This window comes from Bison bison, unplaced genomic scaffold, assembly GCF_000754665.1.
Source record: "Bison bison bison isolate TAMUID 2011002044 unplaced genomic scaffold, Bison_UMD1.0 scf7180017864124, whole genome shotgun sequence".
NCBI classification, from domain to species: domain Eukaryota; kingdom Metazoa; phylum Chordata; class Mammalia; order Artiodactyla; family Bovidae; genus Bison; species Bison bison.
The window spans coordinates 16,478-39,285 of record NW_011494696.1 but is presented as its reverse complement, the minus strand read 5'-3'; the positions used below and the strand labels follow the sequence as shown (position 1 = coordinate 39,285).

Sequence of the window (22,808 nt, the reverse complement as noted above, 5' to 3'; positions counted from 1 at the left end):
GGTAGGAGGATGAAAGAAAAAAAACCTACAGCCCAGATTACTGTACCCAGCAAGGGTCTCATTCAAATATGAAGGAGAAATCAAAAGCTTTACAGACAAGCAAAAGCTGAGAGAATTCAGTGCCACCAAACCAGCTCTCCAACAAATGCTACAGGATCTTCTCTAGACTGGAAACACAGAAAGGGTGTATAAACTCGAACTGGAAACAATAAAATAAATGGCAATGGAATCATACTTATCAATAATTACCTTAAATGTAAATGGGTTGAATGCCCCAAACAAAAGACAAAGACTGGCTGAATGGATAAAAAAACAAGACCCCTATATGTATTGTCTACAAGAGACCCACCTCGAAACAAGGGACACATACAGACTGAAAATGAAGGGCTTGAAAAAGATATTCCATGCAAATAGAGACCAAAAGAAAGCAGGAGTAGCAATACTCATATCAGATAAAATAGACTTTAAAACAAAGGCTGTGAAAAGAGGCAAAGAAGGACACTACATAATGATCAAAATATCAATCCAAGAAGAAGATATAACAATTATAAATATAAAGGCACCCAACATAGGAGCACCGCAAAATGTAAGACAAATGCTAACAAGTATAAAAGGGGAAACTAACAATAACATAATTGTTGGGAGCTGCGTTAGACATTACTGACAAAATGGAAGCACGGCCCCAACACCCTCTCCTCATTTCTCAGGCACAGACCCGGGATGAAGGAGTTAGGTCTTGTGATTCTGACTTGTTCTTTCCTTTTTTTGGTTGAGTTGACTAGAAAGAATGTTAAGGTGCTTATTGTTCTTGAGAGAAACATGAGAAAGCACAAAGCCTTCTGCAGTTGTGCCCAGAAAATAATCTGTAAAGTATCCACTGACATTTGTTCAAGGATCTTTACAAAGAATGTTCCAGGATGAGCCCATAGGCCACAGCTTGAGGCCATGGGAAGGATTGTTTTCTGACACCTGTTTGTGAGGGAAATATTTATGGCAAAATAAGTTTGCTGAATTTAGGGTTTAGGAATAATTAAGAATAGCTAGAAGCCTTTTTAGGAGATAATGATCTTAAGATGCTAGGGGCAAACAGGTTTAGAAAGATAAGAAATAAACTGAGGAATGTGGCATGAGTTACAATGTAATCACAAGTTAAGTATAGGACACATAAGAGAAAGTAGATGATAGAAGGTAAAGGCCAATTCTGAGAGAATCGCTGAAGCAGGAACTCTGTTTGTAGGACAACAATGATTTCTGGAGACAATAAATCTGGGTAGGAGAACTAAAATTGTCAAACCTCTGACCTAATGCTTTGGTCAAAGTATAAAATAAAACCTGAAGCATGAAATAAACATGTAGGTCCGTATTTTGAGTCAGAGGCTACATCATCATCTGCTGACACCACTCACCCTTTCAGGCTGATTCCCTGGCTGCTGGACCTGGACTCCAGCACACAGTAATAGTGGGAGACTTTAATACTCCACTCACACCTATGGCTAGATCAACTAAATAGAAAATTAACAAGGAAACACAAACTTTAAATGATACAATAGATCTGTTAGACCTAATTGGTACCTATAGGACATTTCATCTCAAAACAATGAATTTCACCCTTTTCTCAAGTGCACATGGAACCTTCTTCAAGATAGATCACATCCTGGGCCATAAATCTAGCCTTGGTAAATTGAAAAAAAAAAAAATGAAATCATTTCAATCATCTTTTCTGACCACAATGCAGTAAGATCAGATCTCAATTACAGGAAGAAAACTATTAAAAATTCCAACATATGGAGGCTGAACAACACGCTGATGAATAACCAAAAATCACAGAAGAAATCAAAAAAGAAATCACAATATGCATAGAAACAAATGAAAATGAAAACAAAGCAACCCAAACCCTGTGGCACATTGTAAAAGCAGTGCTAAGGGGAAGGTTCATAGCAATACAGGCATACCTCAAGAAACAAGAAAAAAGTCAAATAAATAACCTAACTCTATGCCTAAAGCAACTAGAAAAGGAAGAAATGAAGAACCCCAATGTTCTTAGAAGGAAAGAAATCTTCAAAATGCGGGCAGAAATAAATGCAGAAGAAACAAAAGAGACCATAACATAAATCAACAAAGCCAAAAGCTGGTTCTTTGAGAGGATAAATAAAATTGACAAACCATTAGCCAGACTCATCAAGAAACAAAGGGAGAAAAATCAAATCAATAAAATTAGAAATGTAAATGGAGAGTTAACAACAGACAACACAGAAATACAAAGGATCACAAGAGACTACTATCAGCAATTATATGCCAATAAAATGGAAAACTTGGAAGAAATAGAGAAATTCCTAGAAAAGTATAACTTTCCAAAACTGAACCACGAAGAAATAGAAAATCTTAACAGACACATCACAAGCATGGACATTGAAAATGTAATCAGAAATCTTCCAGCAAACAAACGCTCTGGACCAGACGGCTTCATAGTGGAATTCTACCAAAAATTTAGAGAAGAACTAAAAGCGATCCTACTCAAACTCTTTTATAAAATTGCAGACTAAGGTAAACTTAAAAACTCATTCTATGAGGCCACCATCACCCTAATAACAACACCTGAAAAAGATGCCATAAAAAAAGAAAACTATAGGCCAATATCACTGATGAACATAGATGCAAAAATCCTTAACAAAATTCTAGCAATCAGAATCCAACAACACATTAAAAAGATCATACACATGACCAAGTGCGCTTTATTCCAGGGATGCAAGGATTCTTCAATATCCGCAAATCAATCAATGTAATACACCACATTAACAAATTGAAAATAATAGCCATATGATTATCTCAATAGATGCAGAAAAAGCCTTTGACAAAATTCAACACCCATTTATGATAAAAACTCTCCAGAAAGCAGGACTAGAAGGAACATGAAAGGTTGTTGTTGAATCACGTGAATACACCGGGATTCTTGGCCCCCAGAGGAGAAGAATTCAATCCGGGGCCAGAGACGAGGCTTGATCGCTCAGAGCTTTTGTGTAATAAAGTTTTATTAAAGTATAAAGGAGATAGAGAAAGCTTCTGACATAGGCATCAGAAGGGGGCAGAAAGAGTACCCCCCTGCTAGTCTTCAGCTAGATGTTATATAGTCATTAGCAGTCTGTTAATGAAAGAAAGGAATGTCTTAAAATTCAGAATGGCACCAGGCTCCTCACCCATAAGATGCATTTTGGGATAATCTTGGCACCAAATGGTTTATCCTGGGCCATAAAATGATTAACTTGAATCTTGAAGAAGGTCAGACCACCATACAAATAGTTTCATTTACATAGATTAGGGGAACAATATCTGAGTATAACATACTGGTTTGTCAAGTAGGTTCTGGGCCAAGAGGCGGAACCGACTTGGAGACAGAGTTTGGGGTAAAGGCATAGTACATTAGCATAGCTTAAGACACACATTTCCGTTTAAAAAATAAAATGAAATTAAAAAAAAAAGACACATTTCCATAAGAAAAAGGCATTGGTTATCTCTAGGCTCAAGAATAGCTAACTTCAGGCGAAACCAGGTGTCATTATGGCAACACAGTATTTTAAGAGAAACCTCCCTTTAAATTTGTATAGAGAAGGAAAAAATATTGCTAGTTTGTTTCCTCCTGCCGCTTAAGAGAGATAAAAATGTCTGACACTTGCAGGCTATTTCCTCCATTTGGAGACCCCTGGCCTTCCTGCCTGTTACCCTCTCAAACATACCTCAACATAATAAAAGCTATATATGACAAACCCATAGCAAACATTATCCTCAATGGTGAATAATTGAAAGCATTTCCCCTAAAGCCAGGAATAAGACAAGGGTGCTCACTCTCATCACTACTATTCAACATAGTTTTGGAAATATTGGCCAAAGCAATCAGAACAGAAAAAGAAATAAGAGGAATCCAAATTGGAAAAGAAGAAGTAAAACTCTCACTGTTTGCAGACGACATGATCCTCTACATAGAAAACCCTAAAGACTCCACCAGAAAATTATTAGAGTTAATCAATGAATATGGTAAAGTTGCAGGATATAAAATCAACACACAGAAATCCCTTGCATTCCTATACACTAATAATGAGAAAATAGAAAGAGAAATTAAGGAAACAATTACATTCACCATTGCAATGAAAATATTAAAATACTTAGGACTATATATACCTAAAGAAACTAAAGACCTATATATATAAAACTATAAAACACTGGTGAAAGAAATCAGAGAGGACACTAATAGATGGATAAATATACCATGTTCATGGATTGGAAAAATCAATATACTGAAAATGAGTATACTACCCAAAACAATCTATAGATTCAGTGGAAACCCTATCAAGCTGCCAACAGTATTTTTCACAGAGCTAGAACAAACAATTTCACAATTTATATGGAAATACAAAAAACCTCGAATAGACAAAGCAATCTTGAGAAAGAAGAATGGAACTGGAGGAATCAACCTGCCTGACTTCAGGCTCTACTATAAAGCCACAGTCATCACGACAGTATGGTACTGGCACAAAGACAGAAATATAGATCAATGGAACAAAATGGAAAACCCAGAGATAAATCCAAGCACCTATGGATACCTTATCTTTGACAAAGGAGGCAGGAATATACAAAGGAGAAAAGACAATCTCTTTAACAAGTGGTTCTGGGAAAACTGGCCAACCACTTGTGAAAGAATGAAACTAGAACACTTTCTAACACCATACACAAAAATAAACTCAAACTGGATTAAAGAGCTAAACGTACAACCAGAAACTATAAAACTCCTAGAGGAAAACATAGGCAAAATACTCTCCGACATAAATCACAGCAGGATCCTTTATGACCCACTTCCCAGAATATTGGAAATAAACACAAAAAGAAAACAAATGGGACCTAATTAAAATTGACAGCTTCTGCACAACAAAGGAAACTATAAGCAAGGTGAAAAGACAGCCTTCACAAAGGGGGAAAATAATAACAAATTTAGCAACTCACAAAGAATTAATCTCAAAAATATACAAGCAACTCCTTCAGCTCAATTCCAGAAAAATAAACGACCCAATCAAAAAATGGGCCAGAGAACTAAACAGGCATTTCTCCAAAGCAGACATACAGATGGCTAACAAACACATGAAAAGGTGATGAAAATCACTCATTATCAGAGAAATGCAAATCAAAACCACAATGAGGTAACATTTCATGCCAGTCAGAATGGCTGCTATCCAAAAGTCTACAAGCAGTAAATGCTGGAAAGGGTGTGGAGAAAAGGGAAATCTTTTACACTGTTGGTGGGAATTCACACTAGTACAGCCACTCTGGAGAAGAGTGTGGAGAATCCTTTAAAAACTGAAAATTGAACTGCCATTCGACCCAGTAATACCACTGTTGGGCATACACACCAAGGAAACCAGAATTGAAAGAGACACGTGTTTGTTAGCCATCTTTATGTCTTCTTTGGAGAAATGTCTGTTTAGTTCTTTGGCCCATTTTTTGATTGGGCCGTTTATTTTTCTGGAATTGAGCTGAAGGAGTTGCTTGTATATTTTTGAGATTAGTTCTTTTCAGTTGCTTCATTTGCTATTATTTTCTCCCATTCTGAAGGTTGTCTTTTCACCTTGCTTATAGTTTCCATTGTTGTGCAGAAGCTTTTAATTTTAAACGGTCCCATTTGTTTATTTTTGCTTTTATTTCCAATATTCTGGGAGGTGGGGTCATAGAGGATCCTGTTGTGATTTATGTTGTAGAGTGTTTTGCCTATGTTTTCCTCTAGGAGTTTTATAGTTTCTGGTTGTACGTTTAGCTCTTTAATTCATTTTGAGTTTACTTTTGTGTATGGTGTTAGAAAGTGTTCTAGTTTCATTCTTTCACAAGTGGTTGGCCAGTTTTCCCAGAACCACTTTTTAAGAGATTGTCTTTTCTCCATTGTATATTCTTGCCTCCTTTGTTAAAGATAAGGTATCCATAGGTGCTTGGATTTATCTCTGGGTTTTCCATTTTGTTCCATTGATCTATATTTCTGTCTTTGTGCCAGTACCATACTGTCTTGATGACTGTGGCTTTATAGTAGAGCCTGAAGTCAGGCAGGTTGATTCCTCCAGTTCCATTCTTCTTTCTCAAGATTGCTTTGGCTATTTGAGGTTTTTTGTATTTCCATATAAATTGTGAAATTGTTTGTTCTAGCTCTGTGAAAAATACCGTTGGTAGCTTGATAGGGATTTCATTGAATCTACAAACACATGAAAAGATGCTGAACATCACTCATTATCAGAGGAATGCAAATCAAAATCACAATGAGGTACCATTTCACGCTAGTCAGAATGGCTGCTATCCAACTGTCTACAAGCAATAAATGCTGGAGAGGATGTGGAGAAAAGGGAAATCTCTTACACTGTTAGTGGGAATGCAAACTAGTACAGCCACTATGGAGAACAGTGTGGAGATTCCTTAAAAAACTGGAAATAGAACTGCCTTATGACCCAGCAATCCCACTACTGGGCATACACACCGAGGAAACCAGAATTGAAAGAGACATGTGTACCCCAATGTTCATCGCACTACTGTTTATAATAGTCAGGACATGGAAGCAACCTAGATGTCCATCAGCAGATGAATGAATAAGAAAGATGTGGTACATATACACAATGAAGTATTACTCAGCCATTAGAAAGAATGCATTTGAATCAGTTCTAATGAAGTGGATGAAACTGGAGCCTATTATACAGAGTGAAGTAAGCCAGACAGAAAAACACCAATACTGTACACTAACACATATATATGGAATTTAGAAAGATGGTAATGATAACCCTGTATGTGAGACAGCAAAAGAGACCCAGATGTATAGAATAGTCTTTTGGACTCTGGGAGAGGGCAAGGGTGGGATGATTTGGGAGAATGGCATTGAAACATGTATTGTGAAATGAATCGCCAGTCCAGGTTTGATGCATGATACAGAATGCTTCAGTCTGATGCACTGAGATGACCCAGAGGCATGGAATAGGGAGAGGGATGGGAGCGGGGTTCAGGATTAAAAACACGTGTACACCCATGGTGGATTCATGTCAGTGTATGGCAAACCAATGCAATATTGTAGTAATTAGCCTCCAAATAAAATAAATAAATTTATATTTATTTTATTTATTTATTTATATTTACTCAGCGTGTAAATGAGTAATTTACACACTGGTGGGTGGGGACACAATTAGACTTGGTGCAATTTGAGACTCAAGGATTGTTCCCTATAATTCAGACCAGTACTATCAACTCTCTGCAGAAAACTGGTGGGGTATCACCTGTACCTTCCTACAGTTCTCTGTATGTAGCTCTCTCCTGTGACCTCTAACTATATAGAGTCATAAATCTGTCTTCTTGGGGGGACCGTTTGTCTCCGCCTAGGTACACCTTCCATGTATGTGTTGGAAACTATTTCTAGAGTTGGGGCAATTGTAGAACTCTGCTTGCTTGCTCCCCGCCTCAGGAATCCATTCTCTGCTGCCAGATGTTTGATGTAAAACAATGCTCTTTCATTTGTCTTTTCTACTTTGAAGTTATTTGAGACAGGAGGATAAGTGTGTCCTTTACTCCTTTATGTCGACTAAAATGGAGGTTCCCCTGCAATCAAAACTCACTGAATGCCTTGTGAATGCTAGGCACTGACTTCTGTGATGGGTGCAAACTTGATTGGGGATATGTGTTGGGGCTTTAAGGAGCCCCAGTCTTGCTGGAAAAACATGCCCATTCCAAATAGTGTTTGCTATGTGGTATGCTCAGTTCAGTTCAGTCACTCAGTCATGTCTTACTCTTTGCAACCCTGTGGACTGCAGCACGCCAGGGCTCGCTGTTCTTCACCAACTCCTGGAGCTTGGGCAAACTCATGTCCATAGAGTTGGTGATTCTATCCAACCATCTCATCCTCTGTCATCCTCTCTCCTCCTGCCTTCAATGTTGCCCAGTAACAGGGTCTTTTCTAATGAGTCAGTTCTTCACATCAGTTGGCCAAAGTATTGGAGGTTCAATTTCAGCATCAGTCCTTCCAATGAATATTCAGGATTGATTTCCTTTAGGATGACTGGGTGGATCTCTTTCCAGTCAAAGGGATTCTCAAGAGTCTTGTCCAACACCACAGTTCAAAACCATCAATTCTTCATTGCTCACCATTCTTTATGGTGCAACTGTCACATCCATACATGACAACTGGAAAAATCATAGCTTTGATTATACTGAACTTTTTCAGCAAAGTGATGTCTCTACTTTTAAAAAATTTGTATAGTTTTGTCATAGTTTTTCTTCAAAGGAGCAAGCATCTTTTAATTTCATGACTGCAGTCATCATCTGCCTTGATTTTGGAGCCCCTAAAAATAAAGTCTCTCACTGTTTCCATTGTTTCCCCATCTATTTGCCATGAAGTGATGGGACCAAATGCCATGATCTTCATTTTCTGAATGTGAAGTTTAAACCAGATGTTTCACTCTCTTATTTCACTTTCATCAAGAGGCTCTTTAGTTCCTCTTCAATTTCTGCCATGAGGGTGGTGTCTTCTGTATATCTGAAGCTACTGATATTTCTCCCAGAAATCTTGATTCCAGCTTGTGCTTCATCCATTTGGGCATTTCACATGATGTACTCTGCATATAAGTTAAATAAGCAAGGTGACAACATACAGCCTTTACATACATACTCCTTTCCTGAATTGGAATCACTTTGTTGTTCCATGTTCAGTTCTACATGTTGCTTCTTGACCTACATACAGATTTCTCAGAAGGCAGGTAAGATGGTCTGGTATTCCCATCTCTGTAAGTTTTCCACAGTTTGTTGTGATCCACATAGTCAAAGGCTTTTGCATGGTCAGTAAAGCAGAAGTAGGTGTTTTTGTAGAATCCTCTTGCTTTTTCTATTATCCAATGAATGTTGACAATTTGATCTCTGGTTCCTCTGCCTTTTCTCAATCCAGCTTGAACATATGGAATTTCACAGTTCATGTACTGTTCAAGACTTGCTTGGAGAAATTACTTTGGGTGCATGTGAGATGAGTGCAACTGTTTGGTAGTTGAACATATTTTGAAATCACTTTTCTTGGGGATTGCAAGGAAAATGACCTTTCCAGTCCTGTGGCCACTGCTGAGTTTTCCACATTTGATGGTATATTGAGTGCAGCACACACTGTGACTGTGTGGATCACCATAAACCGTGAACAATTCTGAAAGAGATGGGAATACCAGACCACCTGATTTGCCTCTTGAGAAATCTGTATGCAGGTCAGGAAGCAATAGTTAGAACTGGACATGGAACAACAGACTGGTTCCAAATAGGAAAAGGAGTACGTCAAGGCTGTATACTGTCACCCTGCTTATTTAACTTATATGCAGAGTACATCATGAGAAATGCTGGACTGGAAGAACCACAAGCTGGAATCAAGATTGCCGGGAGAAATATCAATAACCTCAGATATGCAGATGACACCACCCTTATGGCAGAAAGTGAAGAGGAACTAAAAAGCCTCTTGATGAAAGTGAAAGTGGAGAGTGAAAAAGTTGGCTTAAAGCTCAACATTCAGAAAACGAAGATCATGGCATCCGGTCCCATCACTTCATGGGAAATAGATGGGGAAACCGTGGAAACAGTGTCAGACTTTATTTTGGGGAGCTCCAAAATCACTGCAGATGGTGACTGCAACCATGAAATTAAAAGACACTTACTCCTTGGAAGGAAAGTTATGACCAACCTAGATAGCATATTCAAAAGCAGAGACATTACTTTGCCAACAAAGGTCAGTCTAGTCAAGGCTATGGTTTTTCCTGTGAGAGTTGGACTGTGAAGAAGGCTGAGTGCCAAAGAATTGATGCTTTTGAGCTGTGGTGTTGGAGAAGACTCTTGAGAGTCCCTTGGACTGCAAGGAGATCCAACCAGTCCATTCTGAAGGAGATCAGCCCTGGGATTTCTTTGGATGGAATGATGCTAAAGCTGAAACTCCAGTACTTTGGCCACCTCATGCGAAGAGTTGACTCACTGGAAAAGACTCATGCTGGGAGGGATTGGGGGCAGGAGGAGAAGGGGACGACAGAGGATGAGATGGCTGGATGGCATCACTTACTCGATGGACATGAGTCTGAGTGAATTCCAGGAGTTGGTGATAGACAGGGAGGCCTGGCGTGCTGTGATTTATGGGGTGGCAAAGAGTCGGACACGACTGAGTGACTGAACTGAACTGAGTGCAGCACTTTAACAGCATCATCTTTTAGGATCTGATATAGTTGTACTGCAAAGCAATCACACCCACTAGATTTGCTCTTAGTGATGCTTCTGAAGAACATTTGACTTTGCATTTCAGGATTGTCTACTACTAGGTGAGTGATCACACCATTGTGGTTATCTGGGTCATTAATATTTTTTTGTGTGTGCAGTTCTTCTATGTATTCTTCAATCTCTTCTTAATATATTCTGCTTCTGTTAGGTCCATCCCATATCTCCCTTTTTTTGTGCCCATCTTTGCCTGAAAAATTCCCTCCCTATCTCTAATTTTCTTGAAGAGATCTCTGGTCTTTACCATTCTAATGTTTTCCTCTATTTCTTTGCACTGATCACTTAGGAAGGCTATTTTAAAATCTCTTCTTGTTATTCTTTGGAACTCTGCATTCAGATGGGTATGTATTTCTTTTCTCCTTTTCCTTTTGCTTCTCTTCCTTTCTAAGTTATTTTTAAGGCCTCCTCAGGCAACCATTTTGCCTTTTTGCATTTCTGTTTCTTTGGTATGGTCTTGATGTGGTATGTACAGATCAAAAAATGAAGATCATGGCATCCAGTTCCATCATTTCATAGCAAATACCTGGAAAAAAACAATGAAAACAGTGACAGGATTTATTTTCCTGAGCTCCAAAATCACTGTAGATAGTGACCACAGTTGTGGAAAAAAAAAAAAAGACGCTTGCTCCTTGGAAGAAAAGCTATGAAAAACCCGACAGCATACTAAAAAGCAAAGACATTACTTTACCAGCAAAGGTCTGTATAGTCAAAGCTATGGTTTTACCAGAAATCGTGTGTGGATGTGAGAGTTGGACCGTAACAGAAGCTGAGTACCAAAGAATTGATGCTTTTAAACTATGGTGTTGGACAAGACTTTTGAGAGTCCCATGGACTGCAAGGAGATTCAACCAGTCCATGCTAAAGGAATAAGTCCTGAATATTCACTGGAAGGACTGAGGCTGAAGCTGAACCTTCAATAATTTGGCCAATTGATGCAAAGAACTGACTCGTTAGCAAAGACCCTGATGCAGGGAAAGATTAAAGGCAGAAGGCAAAGGGGAAGACAGAATATGAAATTGTTGGTGGCATCATCGACCTGATGAACATGAGTCTGAGCAAGCCCTGGGAGTTGGTGATGGACAGGGAAACCTGGCATTCTGCACCCCATGATATAGCAGAGTTGGATATGACTGAGAGACTGAACTGAACTAATGTACAGAGGACATCAGGGAGCAGGCAGATGTCTTTGGGGTCCAGTCAAGCCTGTGGTCCTGGTGGGAGTGGTGAAAGATTTAGGTGGAAGAGGAGACTTCCCAACCTCTGGTGCAGGTGCTTGAATCCAAGGCAAGGAGCACACGATTTTGAATGTGTTACCAAATATTGTTTTCTAAAAAAAAAAAAAACCCCAAAACAAAAAACTGCTTTCTGCAGGAGTGAGAACTTTGACTGAGTCTGTTCTCTTGATTTTACTGAGGGATGTGTAAGGAATCTGGAGTGGGCTGAGTCTGCAAAAATTAGGTGACCAGCTGCTGGAGGACCAGGCTTATGGTAGACATTCTTCACTAGGTGGAAAACAAATCTATTGAAAAAGTGTCCCTTCTGGAGTGTACATGCCAATGTATCACATTGTTTCAGCAGATCAGTTAAATGGTGTTTTGGGGCAAGCAAGAAATGCATGATGGGTGTCTTGCTTTTGTCAATTCCTGTGGGTAGTTAGATGACTAAATGTTTGGTTACTTACTTTCATGGTTGGAATTATGCTTGGGAAAGAAATGTAGATCACGTCCACACATATTTTGCCATTAAACAGCAAGCATAGCATAATTACTAAGGCAACTATAGGTAATTTAAACATGAGGGGCCAAATGGGGAATGATTCATTTAACAGGCTGAGATTGGACTGTACAAGTTGCCATAGTCGTTGCTATGACAAGTAGCCATAACAGCTACTTGTTGTTATGCTGGAGATGTGGGAAACTGAAAAGAGACCAAGAGCCTTTATGACTTTCCTTGCAGTGTGATTTCAGGAGAGAAGCAGTTGACAAGGAAAGGCTGACTGGTAAGGCTGAGGAAGGGAGTAATCTGAAACAGTAATCATTAGCTCTTTTGTGAGCCCAGAAAACAGAAGCATTGGCTCAGTCAGAGTTCTGGGTCAGGGTTCAGAAATAAATGTCATTTGGCTTGAATCAATATTTACCCTTGGGGATGGCAGCCATAACCTCTAAACAGAAGATTTCCTTCTCCCCAAGTGGCAGAATAATTCATATTTGTTCCAGACTCAGGAACCCAGAAAGCCCTCTCAGGGCCACTTGCTCTTTGCAGGCACACATGCAATCCAGAAGGTGGAATTATGATCATGGTGCCCATTTTCCAGATGAGAAAACTGAGGTTAAGAGACTTGATCAAGCACACACAGCTAAGCATGTGAAAAGCCAAGCACAAACCCAGGGTAACAGTCCTCAAATTGTGTGTTTTTGCTCCACACCCACTGGGAGTCGTGGGTGGTGATCTGGAAGCAATGCTTAGGCAGAAGCAAATGATATTCACGTTTAAATTGAAGAGAGTAAGGAAAACCACTAGAACATTCAGCTATGACCTAAATAAAATCCCTTATGATTATATAGTGGAGTTGAAAAATAGATTCAAGGAATTAGGTCTGTTAGCCTGAAGAACGATGGATGCAGGTTTGTAACATGGTACGGGAGGTGGTCATCAAAACCATCCTCAAGAAAAACAAATGTGAAAACGCAAAGTGGTTGCCTGAGGAGGCCTTAAAAATAGCTGAGAACATAAGAGAAGTGAAAGGCAAAGGAGAAAGGAAAAGATATACCCAATGGCATGCAGACTTCCAGAGAATAGCAAGGAGAGATAAGAAAGTCTTCATAAGTGAATAGTGCAAGAATTAGAGGAGAACAATAGAATTGTAGAGTACAGATCTCTTCAAGAAAAGTGGAGATACCAGAGGAACACTTCATGCAAAGATTGGCACAATAAAGGACAGAAAAGTCAAAGACCTAACAGAAGCGAGATTAAGAAGAGGTGGCAAGAATGCAGAGAAGAACTATACAAAAATGGTCATAATGACCGGGATAGGGATGATGCTGGGGTCACTCACATAAAGCCAGATACTGGAGTATGAAGTCAAGTGGACTTTAGGAAGCATCACTACAAGAAAAGCTAGGGAAGGTGATGAAATTCCAGCTGAGCTGTTTAAAATTCCTAACGAATGAGGCTGTAAATATGCTGTATTCAATATGTCAGCAAATTTGGAAAGCTCATCAGTGGCCACAGTGCTGGAAAAGGTCAGTTTTCATTCCAATGCAAAAGAAAGGCAAAGCCAAATAATGTTCAACCTATCATGCCATTGTGCTCATCTCACTTGCTAGCAAGGTAATGCTCAATATTCTTCAAGCTAAGTTTCAACAGTACATGAACTGAGAACTTCTAGGTATACAAGCTGGTTTGAGAAATCAGAGATCAAATTGCCAACAAACACTGGATCATAGAGAAAGCAAGGGAATCCCAGAAAGAACATTTACATCTGCTTCACTGACTATGCTAAAGCCTTTCACTGTGTGGACCACAACAAACTGTGGAAAATTCTTAAAGAAATGGGAGTACCAGATCACCTTATCTTTCTCCGAACAGGTCTGTATGTAGCTCAAAAAGCAGCAGTTAGAACAGACACGGAACAACTGAAAGATTTAAAATTGGGAAAGGAGCATGACAAGGTATACATTGTCACTCTGATTATTTAACTTATATGTAGGATACTTCATTCAATATGCTGGTCTGGATAAATCCCAAGCTGGAATCAAGATCACTGGGAGAAGTATCAATATCCACATATATGAAAATGACACTACCCTAATAGCAGAAACCAAAGAAAAACTAATGAGCCTCTCGATGAGGAGAGAAGATGAAAAAACTAGCTTAAACTCAACATTCAAAAAACTATTCACAAAAAGATACTCAATATTCATGGCATCCAGTCCCACCACTTCATGGCATACAGATGATGTAAAAGTGGAAACAGTGACAGATTTTATTTTCTTGGGCTCCAAAATCACTATGGACCTTGACTGCAGCCACAAAATTAAAAGACACTTGCTCCTTGGAAGGAAGAAAGGCTATGAAAAGCCTGCACAGTGTATTAAAAAGCAGAGACTCACTTTGCTGCAGAGCTCTGTAGAGTCAAAGCTATGCTTTTTCCAGTAATCAGGTACGGATGTGCGATCTGGACCATAAGAAATGGTGAATACCAAAGAATTGAGCTTTTAAACTGTGGTGCTTGAGAAGATTCTTGAGAGTCCCTTATACAACAAGGAGATCAAACCAGTCAATCTGAAAGGAAATCAACCTCTGATCCCTGTTGTCTCAGCTGAGGCATGTACTGAGGGCTTCCTGGTGGAAAGAATGGATCCTTCCACTGCAAAAGTGCCTAACCATGGCAGCTCCAAGCAAACAGTTTGTAGCCCCAGCCATGGAGAAACTCAGAAAGGCTGAAAGCTCTGTGTACCCTGGGTCTACCGATACATGCGTTGCATTCTCCCCAGCAGCATTGGAGGCCAAGGAAGGGGCATTCTAGGCCCTGGAGGAGGGGGATGGCTCAGTGATCCACTGGGGCCACCACTTACCAAGTAGGACTGGAAAGGACAGAGCAGGCATATGTGGCAGAGAGCCTGTGACTGGGTGTGAGAACAAAAGGGAACCAGCTCTCCATGAAGTACCTCACCCAAACTCTCCTGGAGGAGAAGCCCAGTGATAAGTTCATCTGAGATGGGATGAAGAGAGTTTATTTCATTACCCCTTATGGCATCACTGACTTGATGGACGTGAGTCTCAGTGAACTCTGGGAGTTGGTGTTGGACAGGGAGGCCTGGAGTGCTGCGATTCATGGGGTCGCAAAGAGTCGGACATGACTGAGCAACTGATCTGATCTGATCTGATCTATAGTTCCTCTGAATGAGGAGGTGGTGGAGTTGGTGGGTCATCACAAACTCTTCCACGGCTTAGACTATCTCTCAGTCGCTCTTTTTGGGGCTGCCTCTCCCCAGCTTCAGTCATGTAATTCTGGAGGAAATTGACAATCATGTGTGCTGCTGGGTCAGGGCCAGAAGACCATGTAAATTCAATCATAGGACCCCATGGCCCTGCCAGAATGGCTGAGTTAGGACTGCACATGAGATCTGAGGTGGGTCATTCAGGGAACACCCTTGAACTTTGATGTCTTCAATCTTTTCTTTCCTTATTGGAAATGCCTTCAGGATATAAAACCCTAGGGCAGGTAGCTTGGACTCCCTCACTAGGTGTAGTGGCCTTAAGGAATAAAGTTGTCATGTTAAGACCATCAAAGAAGAGGAATGAAAGAGTGAGGGTGTAAAATAGAGAACTGATGAATTCTGATTTCTTGGGTCCAGTCACTGAGATGTTTGTATTTGCTCTGAGTCTTGTGTCCTGGATTCCCAGAATCATTTCAGTGAATCTCCCCTTTCCTTGAAGCCAGGTGGAGGTGGGGTCCTCTCAACTGTGATTCAGACTTTGTTCTAGATCCTTTCTGATCATTGTACATCTCCCAGACACAAACAGAGGCACCTGTTTATTTAAGTACCATTATGAGTGAAACACTTTATTCTTTACTTAGAATTGTGTGCAGACCACCAAATACAGTTCACCAGCATCCTGGCAGGAGTACCCAAGTGTGATTTAGTGTTTGCTTGGAGCAGCCTTACTGATTCCTAAACCACTCCAAGCATTTATACTGCCTGTGCCAGGCCAATCCTGTCATTTCCTTTATCAAAGACTGAGAAATACAGCCTCAGGAAGACATTACCCAGGATCCAGGTCTCTCTAGATGTCCTCACTGTGTTCTCCATAAAGGTTGTATAGCAGTGGCCTCTAGAATCCTGGGGGAGTCAGAGACACACACCAGTCAGCCTGAGCCCTTACATGTGACTCCCACAAATATCTAGACCCAGCATAATTCTTGGTTTTATTTCCCTCTTTTGGTAAGTATCAAGGGATTTTCTCATTAGCAGGGGATATGAGAGTTCATCCATAACCAAAAATGGCCAAGATATTAGTTTGCCATGAGGAAGCATGTGGGGGAGCGGAGGACTGGGAGTTGGGGATACAGAGGAATGATAAACATCAAAGTCCTACTGTAGAGCATAAGGAAGTATATTAACTATCCAGTCATAAACCACATGAAAAAGAATAAGAAAAAGAATATATATTTCTGTATGTGTATAACTGAGTCACATTGCTGTGCAGCAGAACTAAACACAATACTGAAGATTAGCCACACTTCAATAAAATTTTTAGAAAAGAAAAAGAGTGTCCATAGTTCTCCTATCTCCCTGTTTCTTTCCTGCTGACTCCTGCTCCTTGTTTTCTCTTCAGAGAATGCTGGTTCTCCTCCTTCGTCCCCACAAATCATATTTTATTAAAAAAAAAACCTTTATTTTGTATTGGAGTATAGCTGATTAACAATATTCTGAGTTTAAGGTGGACAGTAAATGGACTCAACCATATGTATCCATGTATCCTGGTCCCAAAAATATCCCTCCCATCCAGATTGTCATATAATTAAGCCGAGTACCCCTTAAGCTACACAGTAACTAGTTGTTGGTTATCCATCTTAAATAGAGCAGTGCCCACAACACATTCTTGAAGACTTAACTTAGCAACTCTGGGAAGCCTTTTTCGGCCCGTACTACCCTCTTTGGACACTCAAGGCTTGGGTGAGTAACGTACTCTGGTTCCTTATCCCCATAAGTCAGTCTGCAGCCCTCATCAACCTGAGTAAGTCCCCAGGGCCCCAATGCAGAGCACCTCAGGATGCCATTTGCATGGAATCCAGTGCAGTTTTGCCTAGAACCAAGCAACCCTCCATATGGTTCCATGAGTTTACAGTTTTAGAATTCCTGAAATTCCCTCACTTCCTCAAAGGCTTCTTTGAGCCCATCAGCCAGCTCTGAACTGCCCTAGGGAGCTGACATGAAGCCTCCACCCTGTGCCAGGGCTGAGCAGTCACTGTGCACACTTTATTCACATTAGCATCCAGCCTCCCCACAGAGGGGTCAGGTAGTCTGACTCACAAAGGGGGCACCCGGCCAGAGCAAGGGGAAGATGCATCCGAGAACTAGGGTGACCATGTAATTTATCATCCAAACCAGGAAAACTGTGAGAAGGGAAGGGAGACTATTAATCCCTATGGTGGGACAGCACACTGTGACTGTCCCCAGCCATTCTCTTGTCACATGACTTATTTCAAGGACTGCTAGAGCTGACTTTCTGTGTGCATCCATCTGAGGGTTCAGATTGAACTGAAGCTCTTTGAACACTGAGGACCTGAGTGATCCCCTCTCCTTGTGACTCCCTCATGCCAGCATGGCGTGGTGTCTCCACATATATTTCAGGATGATCAGTGTCCCAGACGGCCCTGTACTCTCAAGTGGTTCATGTTGTGGGAGGCTCTGGCCCAGCCACAGAGCTCAGCAGCATCTGCAATAGTGCAAGATGGCCTGCAGAGGGCGGGATTCTCCCAGCAGCAGGTCAAGGGTTATTTCAAGTTCCTATTTAAGAACCACCCCTCAGGCTTCTCCCCTCACCTTGAGGATGTAGGCTTGAGCTGGGACTGGGTAGTTGATACCATTGATGGTGAAGATGATAGAGGGCAGGGTATTGACGGCAAAACATGAAATTTAGTGCTGTTAGAGACAGAAGGAGAGAGGTTGGCCCTAGAGATCCTTCTTGTGTGTGGAGATTGGGAGTGACCCTGGGGCATGACCCTTCACCTTGGAATCCCATGGCGTGGCGCCGATGAGCTTCTGGATGTTATTGAAAAGTCTTCTTGGGCCAAGGATCAGTGATGTCCTAGTGTCCACGAGGGCCTCGCATCCACCAGAACAAGCAATAACCTTTCTTCTCATGGAGAGGCTGAGAGACAGTGTGACAAAGTAGGCATCAAGGTCACTCTGAGTCTCCCCAGAGCTGCCCTCTTCACGACTGTCTCCTAAACAGCGCTTTGTCTCTTGCACTCTTTTCCTTTGCTCCCGACATTGTACCTTCCTTGACATTCTTGAATGCAGTACTTGAATACACCAGGCTCTTTTGAACCTTGACACAAGCTGGTCTTCCTTCTTAGAGGAGCCCCCTCCCCTTTTATTAGCAAATGTCTTCTCATCTTCCAGATTCCAGCTTAATTGTCATGGTTTCAGGGAAGTCTTTCTCCTGCTGTTTATCAGTCTCCTTCCTTGATAGTCTCTGTAGACACTTCCTCATGTCTAGCATGTACCAAAGTCACAATTCACTATGTGTGTGTCTCGTTTCCTGTGCATCTGCCTTCTTATATGGGAGGGCAAGTTTTACCTCATTGCCTCCTTAAAGTGCCTGGCACACAGTGGATGACCAAGGCTTGTCTGTTTAGTGAGTGAATGAAGACTGTGAGAATAATGAAGGAGAAACACCCAGATAGCTATATCTGGTGGGGAACAAATAAAGGGTCAAATGCAGAATGAAGATGGAGATTCGTGAGGGCAGCAGATTCTCATAGTGGTGGGAGAGAGGGGCTCCTCTGGGAGAGGGTGTCTGCCAGCACTGCTCCTACAACCAGCTCAGACCCTGAAACCCTAGCCAGGAATTACATGACTAGCCCACAGAAACTCCAAAGGACAGGTCAGCTTTTGTCTGAGGGTATCACACAGAATCCTATCAATTATGCCTTTTGTCTTCAGGTCACTCCTGGATCCCACATTCCTGATTCTCTGTTATAGCCCCTGCCCCACTGTGTGCCTATGAACGTGGGATGTCTTTTTTATTATTTGCTTTTATGTCTTAAGACTTCAGCAAATCTCTCTACACTGGTCAGTAGTTGCTCCCTTAGGAAACCAGTATCCCCATTTTCTCAGGACTTCCCCTGCTTTAATAGTGATATTTGTCTGTATTGAGAACTTCCTTGGTCACAGGTAGCCCCGGAGAGTTGGTCATCTTATACCTCTGTTCAGGCTGGAGAAATTCTCCCTAATCCTCTGTTCACCACACTGTAGAGTCCTCTAACCATGCTCCATGCCTCACAGGGCAGTGGGTGCAATCCTCTCCTAGCTGCACAGACCTCTCCGGACCCTTTTAGGACCCTGGTCAGAGCACTGGTCAGAAGGCTTTTGGATTATGAACCCATGGTTTGTTTGTGTATCTATGTTCTTATGTGTTTGTTTGTATGTGTGTTTGTATGTGTCTCTGTGAGTGCTTGTGTGTGTCTGACTAGCTATGCATGTTTATATGTGTCTCTGTGTATGTTTATATGTATCTGCTTGTGTGTTTCCATGTGTCTGTGTGTCCTTCTTTGTCATTGTGGGTGGTGTATATGTCTGTGTGACTGGGTGTCTGAGAATGCATTTGTGTGTGTCTGCCTGTGTCCATGTACAGTAGCGGGAGCATCACTTGGGCTGACCCTCTGAGGGAGAGGCTTTCCGGTCTATGTGTACATTCCAGTCACACACGTGGATCAATGGTACCCAGAGAACTCCCTGGTAGTAAGATTTATCCACCCCACCAAACATCACCACACTGCCTTTAGCCCTGCATGTGTAGAGAGAAGAGAGGGGGGTTCCTTGGAGGACAGTAACAACAGCACTGTCTGAGAGCTGTGCTTGTCCACCCATCAAGGCGCTATTAAGTTCCCCACCTACAGATGAAGAAACTGAGGCTAGGAGCAATTGAGATCTAGACCGAAGTCGGTTACTGGCTTAAGAGTGGCACAGAGGAGGTTAGAAGCTGAGTCACCTGACTGGGATCCACCCACTGTATCTTCTGAAGATGCCCTACCTCCTGGGACATGAGTGCTCAGACACACTCAGAGGACAAGATGCTGAAGCATATTGGCTTTCTCCTTGTCTACCTTGTCATTTTTCAGGAAAATAAAGCCTGGGAGTTCTAAGGGTGTGGGTTCAGGTCACCCAGAGTTGGCTCTGCTGGCCTGTGACCTCTACTGTCCAAGGGGCCCCACACTCAGAAGGGACCAATCTCTGTCTTCCCTGTCTTGAAATGCCTAATATTTCTTGAACAAGGAGTCCCACACTTTTGTGTCCCACACTTTCATTTTTCACTGGCTCCTACAAATTGGTTAGCTGGTCCTGGGCTTCCAGTGAAATGCTAATGAGGAAGGAAAGATATCCACCATCCTTCTCCTTCCTTCCTTATCAAATTCATAAGCAAATCCTAATGCCTTGCCCTTCAACTTGTCTCCTGTTGCCATCCACTAGCCTTCCTCCTCACTCACCCCTCTAGACCAAGCTGCTGGTCTTGAGACCAGGATCAAGGTTGTGTTCCAATAAAATTTTATTTATAAAAGCCAGGGGGTGATGTTAGGTAGGGCCCTGGGGCCATAGTTATGGTGGGTTAGATTATCTCTCAGGATACTTCTTTGTCAAGTTTTCTATAATTTTCTTGCAACTAAAAGCATCTTACAGCTAATTTGGAGAAAGAGATTGTCCATCTCAGACTTACTTGCTCAAGTAGAAGGCAAAAACAGGCTCAGAAATGGCACCTTGATTCTTCAGCTTGTCCAAGATGGGGATGGCTCCAGTGAAGGATATGTTAGGGTAGTTCAAGACCAAGACGCCATCAAAAGGCATCTCAAACCAGGATTACATGAAGGTTAGACCGAATGGCTGGTCAGTACTTACAAGGTCCCCAATCTGTGGGAGAGAAGAGTTTCCCACATATAGATATGTGAAGTGGGGCTAGGACTGGGTTGGGGTGCACTGCCTTAAGATCCTCTGAGAAGAATAGAGGCTGGCTCTGACTTCGGTGGCCCACAGACAGTTAGACCAAGCTGGGAGGGGAATTTGGGTTCCATTTGAGAGAGGTTGTGCATTTTAAAACATCTGCCCCTCTGAAAAATTTTCCTTATATTTGCTGTGAAGGATGGGGCTGGATCTCATGATATTAGTTTTTTAATATTTAATTTTAAGCTGGTTGAATGTGTCCAAATGTTAGTAGGCAACACCTAATTTGTCACTGTGATAGACTGCTAGGGCACCAACTCACCATTCTGAGCACTGAGAAAGGAAAATAATCATCAATATTTATGCTATTTTTCTTTCTATTATGCATAGGTTATGTAACTACAAACAGTTTTCAGGAAAACAGGCTAGACTGTCCCTTCTGAGGATGATGAGAGAGTGTTGGGGAGCAGCTATAATACAGATGAAGCCTCACTCACTGGCCTGCAACTCACCTGCTTCCCCCCAGTTTCTGAAAAAATAAATGGCATTAAAATTGGAAGAGGAACAGTTATTTAGTCTTAAAGGAGAACAACCAAGTGAAACATATGACTACATTCTCTCAATAAACTGTGAGAAGACATCTCCTTTTTGAGAATCAGGGAAATTTGTATGTGGACTGGATATTAGATGTTAATTTTATTGGGAACAAAAGAGCATTTTTTTTACATCCTATCATTTTACCCCAAATACTCATTATGCATATTTTGTGAAATGTTCATCTCATCCCTCAAACACTTAAGGAAAAATGAATAAGGAGTAAAAGAGAGAATGAAATGAGTGTCTGCCTTGATTTAAAAACAGATCTGCATAGCTCCTATGTATTGAATTGTGTCCACCCTTGACTCCCAATGTGATGGTATTAGGAAGTAGTGCTTTTGGGAGGTATGCAAGTTGACATGGGGTTTTGATGGTGGTCCCTCATGATGGGATTATCCTCTCCCTCTTTTTCTCTCTTATTCTCCCTCTTTCTCTTTCCCTCCCCCCCCGCCTCACAAATGAGAACACAGCAAGAAGGAAAAGGCCTAATTCAAGTCAAGAATGTCTTCACTGGGAACTCAATTGTCCACCACCTTGATGTTGCATAGTCTCCGGTCTATTACTACCTGTGGGACTAAGAGGTTAGCTTTGTAGTTATTGATGCCAAATGATGAAATATAGGGTTCATGACCTTTTTCTTTCTTATATTTGTTATGTTTGAAATCATTTTATAGTAATAAGTTCATAGAATGAAGTTTCTATCTTAGTGATACCCTGAGGGGCCCAAGATAGCAGATTCAGGCAGGTCCCCGATGAGTGAGTGGTTGGAGGACCACATGCTCCTTACTCCAACTCTTCTTTTGTCATCTGAAAACCATCCCTCCCCGCCCATGCCTGACAACTTTACCTCAAACCCTATCTGCATCTCCACTCCCCTGCTAAGCTACTGAATCATGTAGTTGGAGATCTAGATGATTCAGAACAGGGTCTGGAAGGAGAAGGAATGCAGACATTTTTAGAAAGAATGATCTGGGCAGACCCCTCTTTGGTTTTCCCTTCTTTATTGCCATCTGCAGGTGAGGGATAGGGCCTGGATAGAGAGGAAGCCACAAGAGAGACTTCATGGATATTTGAAAGAGAAGGGAAGAGGAATTCAAAACCCAATATCCAGGAGGTGGGGAGCTTGCACAGGACCCAGGAGGAAAGGAAGAAGCACTGGGAAACAAATAGTGCCTACCTGAGGGCCAGACCTACCTGAGTCTTCCTGTTAAACTTGGAGGTCACGTTCTTCCTGCTTTAATTTCTGCT

At 41.5% G+C, this 22,808-nt stretch overlaps 1 pseudogene; it reads right to left on the bottom strand.

The window, feature by feature from the left end:
- Positions 1-15,989: 15,989 nt before the first annotated feature.
- Positions 15,990-20,933, bottom strand: LOC104988349 (annotated as a pseudogene).
- Positions 20,934-22,808: the final 1,875 nt, after the last annotated feature.